Below are 12,049 nucleotides of genomic sequence, written 5' to 3'. Positions count from 1 at the left end.
TGACAGCGAAGGAATTTTGAGATAAAGAAAAGACAAATTAAGACTAGGTCTATTGGGGGAAACAAGATTATATTGGAAAGTTTATGGTGTGAAGAGAGCAGGAACAGAATCTATTGGTTTTCTTTCAAGGCTGTTTATGTATATGTATGGTAAGTGAGAATAGTCATACAAACATACATAAACATGTTTACATTTGTCCTCATGCATGCTCTCTTGACTTTTTAAGCTAACCATACAAATATAAATATGGATGGCAACACATGGTTTCTTTCAGAATAACAAATTTTATTCAAGCTGGGAATTTGCCCAATGGAGTAAACACTAAATTAAGAATATTACCAAGCAAGAGAATGAGCTAACCAGAAAAGGACAGACTTACAGCAAATTACGAATTACAGGGCAAGTATTTCGAATCTTTTGTCAGAGCTGTTCTGTGGTGGGTTTGGTTAGCATGTGGCATTACTGGGCATTGTAAATAAAATAATGCTTCCATCAAATAAAAGTTAGGCAATACCTCATCATGTTCTCAAGACATACAAACTGAGCCCCAAAACTCACTGGTCTGAAATCAAAACTGAAATCAAAGATGGTTGCCATCTTTAAAAAAAGAATTTAAGGCTTCAGAAATAATATGCATATCCTTGAGGATGTTAACTAGAACCACTAAAGGCAATAAGGCTGGGTGGAAGGCCATGTAAATCAGGTTTGTTAGTGCACTGCCTTCTATGTATACCACAAAGCCATCGACATTGAATATATTTAATAAATGAAATTGCACAGTATGTTAGCTGACTTGTCTTGCTCATTGGATAGTAAAAGAAAATGACACAAGAAGTTAAGGTACAGAAGTCTAACATAAATACTGGAAGCTAAATACCACATTTTTTCCATTATACTTTCAATATTATTTAATACATAGACATTTTCAATTTAGATGAGATCAAATGTGCCATTTTTTTCTCTTTAATGGCTTATATTTTTATGCCTTACCTGAAGTTCATTAAGATCTTGTCTAGTATTACTTTATTTTGATGCCCAAACACTTCTTTTTTTTATCAGTAAGACTGACATACAACAACAGTTTCAGGTATATTATATAATGATATGATATGTATATATATTGTGAAATGATCACCACAATAGATCTAGTTAACATCAATCACCATGTAAACTTACAGGATTTTTTTTTTTTGTATGTTGATGAGATCATCTGAATTTACTCCTAGAAACATTTAAATATACAATACAGTATTATTACCTATAGTCGACAGGCTACACATTTTATCCCCGTGACTTATTTTATAACTTGATGTTTGTATCTTTTAACACCCTTCACAAATTTTGCCCACCCCCATTCCCCACCTCTGGCAACCACCAATCACTTCTGTGTATCTGTGAGTTGTTTTTAATTCCTCATACAGGATAGATCTCATGGTATTTTTATTTTTCTTTCTGATTGATTTCTTTTAGCATAATGCCCTCAAGGTCCATCCATGATACTGTAAATGACAGATTTCTTTATTTTTATTATTTACTTCTTATTAAGTTTTTATTTTAATTCCAATCAAATGGAATTTGATTCCTGTATGTTCTTAGTTAACATACAGTGTTTAATTAGTTTCAGGTATACAATATGATGATTCAGCACTTCCATAATTAAGTATTATGTGTTTTATTCTTTTCATATTTAGATCTGATATCTACTTGGAATTAGTTTTTATAATTTATGTGAGGTAGAGATATAATAAATGCATAATCGATTATCCTATTAAGTTTTTGTTAATCCCTTCTCCTATACAATACCACTTCTGGAATATACTAATTAGTTATTACTACATTATTTTTATAGTAAGTTTGAGGGACCTGTTTTTAGGCAATCTATACTGTCCCAAAATACTTTTCTGTGCCAGTACCACAATATTTTATAATTATAATTTTATGGTGATAATTCTGAAAGCTTGATATGACAAATCTTCCTACCTTGTACTTTTTCAAAATTTTCTTGGCTAGTATTGATTGACCTTTGGATTTCCACATGATTTTTAGAAAAAGTTTGTCAATTTCATGAAAAATTGTTTTTAAAATTATATTTGAATTTAACATATTAACTTCAGGAAATTAAATGTTTTAATATTATTGAGGCTCTCCAGCCATGAACACATAAGTTGCTTCATTTCTTTGGTCCATTAAGTCTTCCAATATAGCTTTATTATTTTCCACAAGAGGTTAAACATCTTTTGGGACATTTGTTACAATGTTCATTCCAGCTTCTCTGTCCCTTTATATGATGATTTGGGATTATATTTTTGATTCACTTTTGTATATTGAATTTTTGTCCAGAATACTTACTTGCTTAATGCTTTTATTGATTCAAATAGTTTGTAAGTTATCTTGGGTTCCCTATACAGACAATCATATTGTCCCTGAAAAATGAGATTTTGATTTTTTTATTTTCCTATCTGAATATATGTATGTTTTTCCTTATTTCTTTGTGTTAACTAGGTCTTTAAGAACACTATGAATTAGAAGCAGTCATAGTACGTAACATGTCTTGATCCTGACTTTGAAAATAAAAAGCTTCTAATTATGTTTGTTTGCTATAGCTTTAGTAAATACTACTGAAGGGGTGCAGGATGAGACACCCTAAAATATGCCACTTTAGCATAAAGACTATGTCAAGTTAAAAGTAACAAGAATCCAGCAGATGCAAGAGAAGTTCTCTGTTCCCCCCATAACTGCCTGATTTACATTGGAAAGGAGAGCCTACAACAGAAAGAGAAATATTAATAGACCCTCTTTACCTAAGGAATTCATCTACATAGGACAACCCATGGATGTTTTCCAAACATCTCCTTTCACCTTCTTGCTAATGAGCTTTCTGTCCTTTGCATCCTAACACCCTACCCCTTCTACTTAGCTCATAAAAGCTTCATGTTGCCTCATTGTCTTTGGAATCTTGTGCCTGTGTGGATTCCCTGTAATACACCTATTAAATTTGATTTTCTCCGGATAATCTGTCTCATGTCAATTTGATTCTAAGTCTAGCTAAAAAGAGCACAGGGCAGAGAAAGGTCTTCTCGACACTACTTCGGTAGGTTAAGGAATTTTCTTTCTATTCCTATTCCAATTATGGTTTTATATTATCATTAATGTACACTAAATTTTTCTGTATCTATGGGTACATTTATGTTTCTTTCATCTTTATTTGCTAAAGAGAAATTTCATTAATGTATATGGTATAGTATTAAACCTTGAGTACACCCAATTTGATGGCAGTCAATAATTTACTTTTCTTCTAATAGCAATTTTTCTTCTTTTTCCATTTTTGGAGCATTTTACATAAAATTGGAATTATCTATATTTTAAATATAGATTTAATATAAGCATTGGTAGAATTATTTTAAGCTGCCTAGGTCTGTAATTTGTGGATGTATAGACAGGGTATATATTTATTTATTTTAAAGATTTTATTTATTTATTTATTCATGAGAGACACACAGAGAGAGAGAGAGAAAGAGAGAGAGAGAGAGGCAGAGACACAGGCAGAGGGAGAAGCAGGCTCCATGCAGGGAGCCTGACGTAGGACTCGATCCCAGGTCTCCAGGATCAGGCCCTGGGCTGAACGTGGCACTAAACCGCTGAGCCACCCGGGATGCCCAACAGGGTATATATTTAAATAGTGAATACATTTATTTAATAATTACAGGTCTGTTCATATCTTTAATTTATTTACAAGTCATTTTTGGCATATTATATTCTTTTGGAAACTTCACATAAACTTTCAAATTTATAAATTTATTTACAAGCAAATATATAAATATTTCAAATTTAAAGTTTACATTGTAGTATACTATTTTATTTATTTATTTATTTAAGAGAGGGAGGGGGAGAATGGGAGGAGCAGCAGAGGAAAAAGGCGAGAGAATATCAGACTCTGCCAAGCATAGAGCCCAATGCCTCCATCTCACCACTCTGACATCACAAAGTCCCCCATACTATAGTTTTTATTTTTTTAATTTATTTTTCTTAAGATTTTATTTATTTATTCATGAGAGACATACAGAGAGAGGCAGAGACAGGCAGAGGGAGAAGCAGGCTCCCTGTGGGGAGCCCAATGTAGGACTCCATCCCAGGGCCCTGGAATGATGATGCCCTGAGCCCAAGGCAGATGCTCAAGCACTGAACCACTCAGGTGTCTCACCATACTTATTTTTAAAAAATCTTTGACTCCAGTTGTCTTCTTTGTTTCTTTTCTAATAGTTACTTTATTTCTTTTTCTTTACCTTTAGTCAATTATATTATTTTTAGAATTCTAAGAATGTAACTTATTTTAATAGTCTTTCTGCCATAGAACCACCTTTATTTTTGCTTATTCACTCTCCTATTTTTGTTTTTTCTACTTCTATTTTCTACTCTTATGCGAATATTCCCTTCATTACACTTAGGTGGTTTAACTTATTTTTTTTCAATTCTTTAAATTAGTGACTCTGATGACACTGATTTTAATTCTTCTTTTCTAACAAATATTTAGAGATAAAAATCTCCGTCTAAATCATGTTGGCATTACCCTACAAGTTTGATATGTAATCTTTTCATTTTCAAATCATTTTATTTTTTTCATTTTCACTCAATTTTAAAATGGATAAAAACTTATTGTAATTTTTTGACTCATGGGTTACTTAAACATTTGTGTTTGAATGTCCATGGAAATGTTTGTGTTATCATTGTTATTGATTTAAATAATGATGTAATGGCTTTGGTGTTTTTGTTATTGATTTCGATGACAATGCAATGATTCAACTGCATTTTCATTAGAAAACATGGTCTATATCTTATTGATATCAGGAAGATACGCTTTGAATTGTAGTCAATTTTTATAAATGTTCTATTTGTACTTCAGAATAATGCCCAGGGTTATATATAGAAATCTATTAGAATAAGCTTGGATAACTAGGCTGTTCAGATTTCTATACATTTACAAATATATTTTCTGCATAATCTACTAATTATTCAGAGTGTTTTGTTCAATTAAATCAATAAGATCGTAAATTAATCTATTACTCTTTATAATTCTATCAGTTTGTTTCCTAATATATTTTGAAGCTATCTTATTAGGTACTGGAAAATGTAGACTTTCTAGATTTTTCTTGGTGAATTATTCATTTTTCATTATATTCTGACTCTTTTTATCTCTCATAATATCTTCAATTCTATTTGATATTAATAGATCTGCCACAGCTTTTATTTTCATTGGAATTTGCTTGTTGCATTTTTCCCCTCTTTTTTTAACTTTTTGGGTGTGCCTTTATGCAAATGACAAGAAGATTTTTTTAATTGTTCTGAAAAATCTCTTTTATTGTTAGATTTTTTTTTATATTGTTTACTGACAAAATCTAGACATGCTTCCAACATCTTAGATTTTGCTTATTTATCATGTCTTTGGAGGGGAAAGAGGTTATTTTCTTTTCTGGATTCTAGCTATTATAGATTTATGCTTTTACCTTCCTTCTCTATTGATCTTTTTTACCTTCCTTCTCTACTGATCTCTTTTACCTTCCTTCTCTACTGATCTCTTCCTTCTCTACTGATTTAGAAACTACATATTTCATTTCTATTCTATTAGTAGTTAGCCTTCAAATTTTACACTTTAATGCGTAACTTTTCTAAGTCTAATTGTAATCCTTATCTACTCAAACAATTTAAAGGACTTGATGCATCAACTTAAAATTCCTTCAGTGTTACTTGTATTGTTGCTCAATACTTCATTTCCACAATGAACGGTGATTACAATTACTAATTTTATGCCATCAATAATTACTTAGCTATACTTGTGTTTTACCAATTTGCTTACTATCGTTTCTTGCATCTCACTCCTTCCTTTTAGGTTTCTTCTTCCTTAGGTACTTCTTTTAGAATCTCTTTCAGTGAGGATCTATGAATGAGATTATATTCTAACAGTCTTTAGTAAGAATGTTTTACATTACCCTAAGTCTTAAATGAGAACTTAATGATGCAAAGTTTATATTTACAGCTACTTTTCTCTCAGAGCCTTAAAATGATTATTTTAACACCTTCTGACTATTATTGCTTTTTATTTGGTATGCTGTAATTTTACTATGATGTATCTGTATGCAGATTTATTTATTCATTCATTAGCTTATTCATTTATTTAATTCTACTCTGATGATAATGTTTGCTACTATATATTACATTATAAATAAAAATAAAGTTGGTTCTAGGGAAAATATGATACGATGTTTATCATTATATTTTATGAAATCTGAAAAATTCTTAGCCACAACTTCTTGTGGTATGCTGATTAACGGCCCCCAAAGGAATCCATGTCCTAATTCTCAGAACCTGAGGGATGTTACTTTGTATGTCAAAAAGAACTTTCATCACATCTATTTTCCATTTCTCTTCTTGCTCTCTTTAGGAGTTTGCAAAATGCTGTGTAAAATGCTCTCTACCTGATTTTTTAATTTCACTGACTATATTGTTCTTTTATAGATGCTCTATTCAAATATTTTTCATATCTGCCTCCTGTTCCTTTCTAATAGCATTTTATTGTATTTTGAAATTTTATATGTCCTTCTTCCATATTTTATTAAATTTTAAATACATTTATAATTTCTTAGGTCTATATCTAATGTTCATAAGGATTTAATACTAATGTTTAATATGCCTGCTGATTCTCTCTCATTGTGAATTTTCTCCTTGTTTGTTCAAAATGTTGAATTGTGAAGTTATTATTCAGCAGGACTATATCTGTGAGAGTTCTGAGTAGCCCTTCTAAGACCTGAATTTTTGGGCAAGTCTCAGTTCTCATTCTCTATCTTCAATAGGTCCATAATCTGGCCTCCTATTCCTACCCAGAAGTTAGTCCAAGAATTTACACACCCAATGGAAAAGATCTTTTAGCAAAGCTCCAGCATCAGATTCATTTACTTTCAGCTCTTTTTTGTTTGTTTTCTTCTTCATTTCTTGTCACTAGAGATTTTCCCAGTTTTCTGAAGAATTTAGCTTTTATAAGGATGATTGCTATATTTTATCATGCATGTGTTGGGTTTTGTAGTTAGAAAGAATTTCATCTTGCTTTACTTATAACTTTGCTAGAATTCAAAGTCCAGGAGAGATTTTTTAAGGTAATATTTTAAATCAAATCCATCTTGAGACAAAGCTGCTTTTTTCTTGCTTACACTAGTAGGAAGTATTCAAGCAGAGTTGGATATGCCATTTATGTAGATGTTCAAACAGCCTCTCCTTTGAGGGAAGTTGGAGATCATTTGTAAGCTTGCCCTAAGTCTGGGATTTAGTTTTTCGTACTCAATCACTTATCTTGAAACTTCAGTCTTCTTTTGTAGATGTTCTTGATTTAACTTAATTTAAAGGCTGAGTTATTTAATGAAGATAGTCACTAGCTATAGTTTTCTTCACACAAGTACTGTCAATACCCTAATAACCATAGATCTCCTATTTTAAGAAATGATAATCTAAAACATAAAGTTGTTAGCTTGTGGAATTAATATAAATTACCTATGATTGAAATATTATATTTAATGAAATTTGATTCAGTCTCTGAGCTATATAAGCTTATTTTTTCCTTTGTTATTTTTTGTTCTTTTTTTTTTTAAGATTTTATTTATTTATTCATGAGGGACACAGAGAGAAAGGCAGAGACACAGGCAGAGAGAGGAGAAGCAGGCTCCATGCAGGGAGCCCGATGTGGGACTCGATCCCAGGACTCCAGGATCATGCCCTGAGCCAAAAGTAGACGCTCAACCACTGAGCTACCCAGGCGTCCCTTGTTCTCTTTTCCTAATAAAAGAATTAGGATGTTAATTAATCTGTGTGGATAGTAAAGGAAAAATGATAATAATCATATAGTTTGCCACTGTCTATTAAATGATTACTGTAAACAGATATTATTATAAATATCCCATATAATATTATCTAATTCATTCTTAGAATAATCTTATAATATTCATATAACTTCACCTATTTTTCAGATTAAGAAAGTAAAGCTTTGTAACTTGCTCAATTAAGGTCATCCTGTAGATAAGCAATGGATCCAGGATTTGAACACAGGTCTATCTGACTTAAAAACATGTGCTCTTTCTCCTGTGGGAGCATCTAGCCTATAAAGACCCAGAGACAACTAATAATTTCTAGTAAGTACATACTAGTGTGTAATAAAGTATTTAATCTTGTCTAGAAAGAGGTCTGACTTTTGTCTTTGGCATCTGGGAGGCAATCTCTAAGCCTCTGGAATGTCATACTTGATAGGAATGTCTTTGTTTGCCTGAGATCGTGCTGCATAGTCTAGCAGTATCATTTCAGATAGAAGCTAACTATGCCAGAAAAACCAACAAACAATGTGGTTTAATGTGAGAGCTTTGGGTCACCTGGAGATCCACCATATTGGCAATGATCAATCAATCAATTATATGTAGATCATGGAGCACCAATAAAAACTCTGAAAAAAAAAAAAAAGAAGAAAACTCTGGACTCTAGAACTCAGGGGAACTTCCTAGATTAGTAATACTCCATGCATATTGTCATACACTGATGTCAGAAAAGTAACATGTCCTGACTCGAAAGGGAGAGAACAAGGGAAGCTCTATTTCTGATATTTTTCTAGATTCTGTCTCATTTGCTTCTTCCTTTGGCTGATTATAATTTGCATCCTTTCTCTGTAATAAACCATAACCTCAAATGCAGCAGCTTTCAATGAATTCTGTGAGTACTTCTGGAATTATTGAAACACCTGGTGTTTTGGGGAACCCTTAGAATGTGCAGATAGTGTCAAAATTCAGTGTGGTTTTGTGTGGATTGTGTTCCTTCTACCTGTAGTTAGTTAACTCTAAGCAGATAGAAAGTCATGAAAAGTGGGCTGTAGAAATGTGAAAAACTAAGAGGGAAGAAATGTCTGACCAAGTCAGAAAATCCTGAGTTTATCTAGAAGTTAAGGAAAGAACATTATTCTAGGAAAAATGAACAAAGGCAAGGAATCAGGAAGCAAATATCATATTCCACTTAACCAAATACACCATGTAAGTGGTACCAAAATAAAACTGAACAAATAAAGCTACCAATTAAATTATCATATGCCACTAATTGGAAGATCCATCCTTCATATTAGAGATGTTAAAAATATCTTAATAAAATCAATAAAATATGGTGGACTACTTAAGAACTGGCGCCACACTAAGTGTGGCCAATACATTAGATATTTCAAGGCTATGAGTGGAGGGAAACATGTAGATGGGAGGGGTAACAAGAAATGATGTTAAGGAAGTAACTCAGAGGCAGACTGTGAAGTTTAGGTGAAACATAAATATTCCTTATATGCCATTCCTTCTGATAAGAGCCTTATGTAAAGTATGTCTTTCGATGGTCAGAATGACTTAAAGTATATTATACAGATAGAGAAATGGAAGCTCAGAGAAGCTACAAAGTTAAGCAAGGTCAGAAGCCTATTAAGCTGGGAGGCTAACTTTAAAGCAAGTGTTTCTGATTCTAAAATATACAGTGAAGTGCTTAGATTTTACCTGTAGCAGGGGCCGTAAGGAGAGTAATGACATTTTCTTTGAGAATGTAACTCTGGTAATACTGGGAAAACACTGGCCACAAAGAGACAGTAGGCTTTTGCAATAGTCTGAGCTGATGTTTTACGGTCATAAGCTAAGGAAAGATGAAAGTTTCAATGGCAAAAGGAACACTTAGGGAAACAACAAGGATGACTCTGAGGTATCTAGATTGCAAAGTTATGATTATTAGAGTCACAAAACATTTGGAGGGAAAGTGAATTATGACTTAAAATTCAAATTTAAGTTCCAGGTACTTGCTAAGTATCTCAATTGGCCAGTATGCCCCATGTATCAGACAGGGCAAACTGATGCACATTTAGATGTCTGAATACATACAAGTTTAGAATATGCAAATGAGTGAAATCACCCAAGGACATCATATATAGATAGAGAAAATGTTTAAAGCCAGATCCCTAAACAATCCCAACATATAAGGGGCATTCAGAAGAAATAACTAGATCTGTCAATAGAGAAACAAAAGGCTGTCCTGCTGTCTTGTAAGAAAGAAGTTAACAACATTGCAGCAGAGAAGGAATGTAGGATAAAAACTACAATTAGTTCATTAAAATTGGCAACAGTAGTCACTATTTAATGATCATGACTAAGTAAGTTGGTTGATGAAGACCAAAACTACATTGTAATGAGTTAAAAAGGGAGTATTAGTTTTTGCGTGCTTTAAAACTACCACCATTTGGGGTGCCTGGGTAGCTCAGTTGGTTAAGCAGCTGACTTTTGATTTTGCCTTAGGTCATAATCTCTGAGTCCTGCGATCAAGCCCCGCATTGGGCTCCATACTCAGCATGGAGTCTGCTTGAGGATACTCTCTTCCTTCTGCTCCTCCCCTGCTCACATGCATGTGTGCTCTCTCTCTCTCTCTCTCAAATAAATAAATAAATCTTTAAATAAAATAAATAAACCAACTGTTCAGTTAACTTGCAATTCTGTGAGACAGTAATTTAGGCCAGGCTCAGGTGGGTGATTTTTCAGGACTCAGTTGGACTTATTCTTCCTACTTTTAGTCAGCTGCCAGTCAGCTTCTGGAGGTTATCTGGCTGTCAGTTGGGGTGATAATGGCATTTGGGCCATGTGTCTCTCATCACCCAGCAGGCTAACCCAGATTTGCTCACATCGCAGCTCTGAAAGAATCCAAGAGGGTGAGCAGAAGCATGAAAAGACTCCTGAGATGAAAGCACAGACTGACATACTATCACTGCTTTCCCCCTCTACTGGCTGAAGCCAATCACAAGGGCAACCAGATTTAACAGGGGAGAAAATGGACATCACCTCCTGATGGGAGGAATGGCAAACATACTTCAAAAGGATTTAGAAATAAAGAATTGTGGATATTTTTGCAATCTACCACAAAGAACAACATGAGGAAGAGCAAACAGAAAATAGTACCTGACTTTGTCAATAAAGTAATGATGAGAAAATGATACAGAACACCTTAGTGGAAAAGGTGGCATAGCAGGTTTTCTATTCCATAAGCAGGAAAATTAAGCTAAACTTTAAGGCTGCTGTGTCTCCAACTCTTTTGGTGCTATTGTTTATCATCTGCATCCATTTTGTTTTCAATTGCAAGTTACTGCCAAAACCATCCGTCCCCAAGTTTGAAATGCTTGAATGTGGATATTGATTTGAAGACATAAATCAGAATGAGACATTTGATCTGATCTGCTAAGATTTGTTTCTGTCAAATTCCATTTTACAATTAGCTATTGGAGTAATCTTTCTAAACTGCCTTTTCTAACTGTGTTTGTTCAGGTCCTTACTGGAGCAGACACCAAAAAGAAATTATAATTGCAAGAGAATTATCAGGGAAATGCTCAACCTAGGATTTTTTACATATAATTTAATAAATTATCACAGCAATATAGATTGTGTTTTATCACCCTTGAGCAACATTTCAGTTTGATCACTGTAGACATCTAAACTAGCTGTTGGCACAAAAATCACCTAAGTCTTGATGTTTGAGAACACTATTCTGTGAGCTGACAAGTGGTTTGGCATAAGAGATCTAGAGCAACAAGGATCCAGTTCTTTCTTCATACAGCTGGTTAGTGTTCAAGTACAGGGTTTTGTTTATGATGTCATTATAAACATCATTCTCTGTTAAGAGAATTTAATGATACTTGCTGTGATAAAAATTTAATGCTACTTATTGAAGAATGACAAATTTGTATCATCAGGAGGATGAGATCTCTCACATAGGCCAACACCATAATATTGCTAATAATAACCACAACAGTAATAACAACAATGGCTAAAGTTGTGTTATAAATGAATATTATATGCTTTGCTCCAGTACTCAAGCAGAAGGAAGAGTTGGTTTCATCATGCTGTAAGATGATTGTTAATTTTTAATACTGTTAATGTTTATTAGTGACAGATGACTGGCTTTAAGTGTCTTATGAATAATAAATAAACTAGGTGGGTGTCTGGTGTCTGTCACAAATGTG

General features: G+C 33.2%; 2 long non-coding RNA genes across 4 annotated transcripts in view; one reads left to right on the top strand and one right to left on the bottom strand.

Annotated features, from left to right (window-relative positions):
- The window catches only part of LOC112640808 (uncharacterized), a 481,961-nt gene that overhangs the window by 307,536 nt on the left and 162,376 nt on the right, over positions 1-12,049 (bottom strand). The window lies entirely within an intron of this gene.
- LOC112640806 (uncharacterized) overlaps positions 2,989-12,049 on the top strand; it is a 42,792-nt gene continuing 33,731 nt past the window's right edge. The window contains exon 1 of one of the 2 annotated variants that reach the window (XR_003124252.3): positions 2,989-3,091. This is a non-coding gene — a long non-coding RNA (uncharacterized LOC112640806). The remainder of the gene's footprint in view (positions 3,092-12,049) is intronic. The other variant, XR_003124253.3, reaches the window with a different exon arrangement.

Source organism: Canis lupus, chromosome 6, assembly GCF_003254725.2.
Source record: "Canis lupus dingo isolate Sandy chromosome 6, ASM325472v2, whole genome shotgun sequence".
NCBI lineage: Eukaryota > Metazoa > Chordata > Mammalia > Carnivora > Canidae > Canis > Canis lupus.
This window is presented reverse-complemented; position numbering and strand designations above follow the sequence as displayed.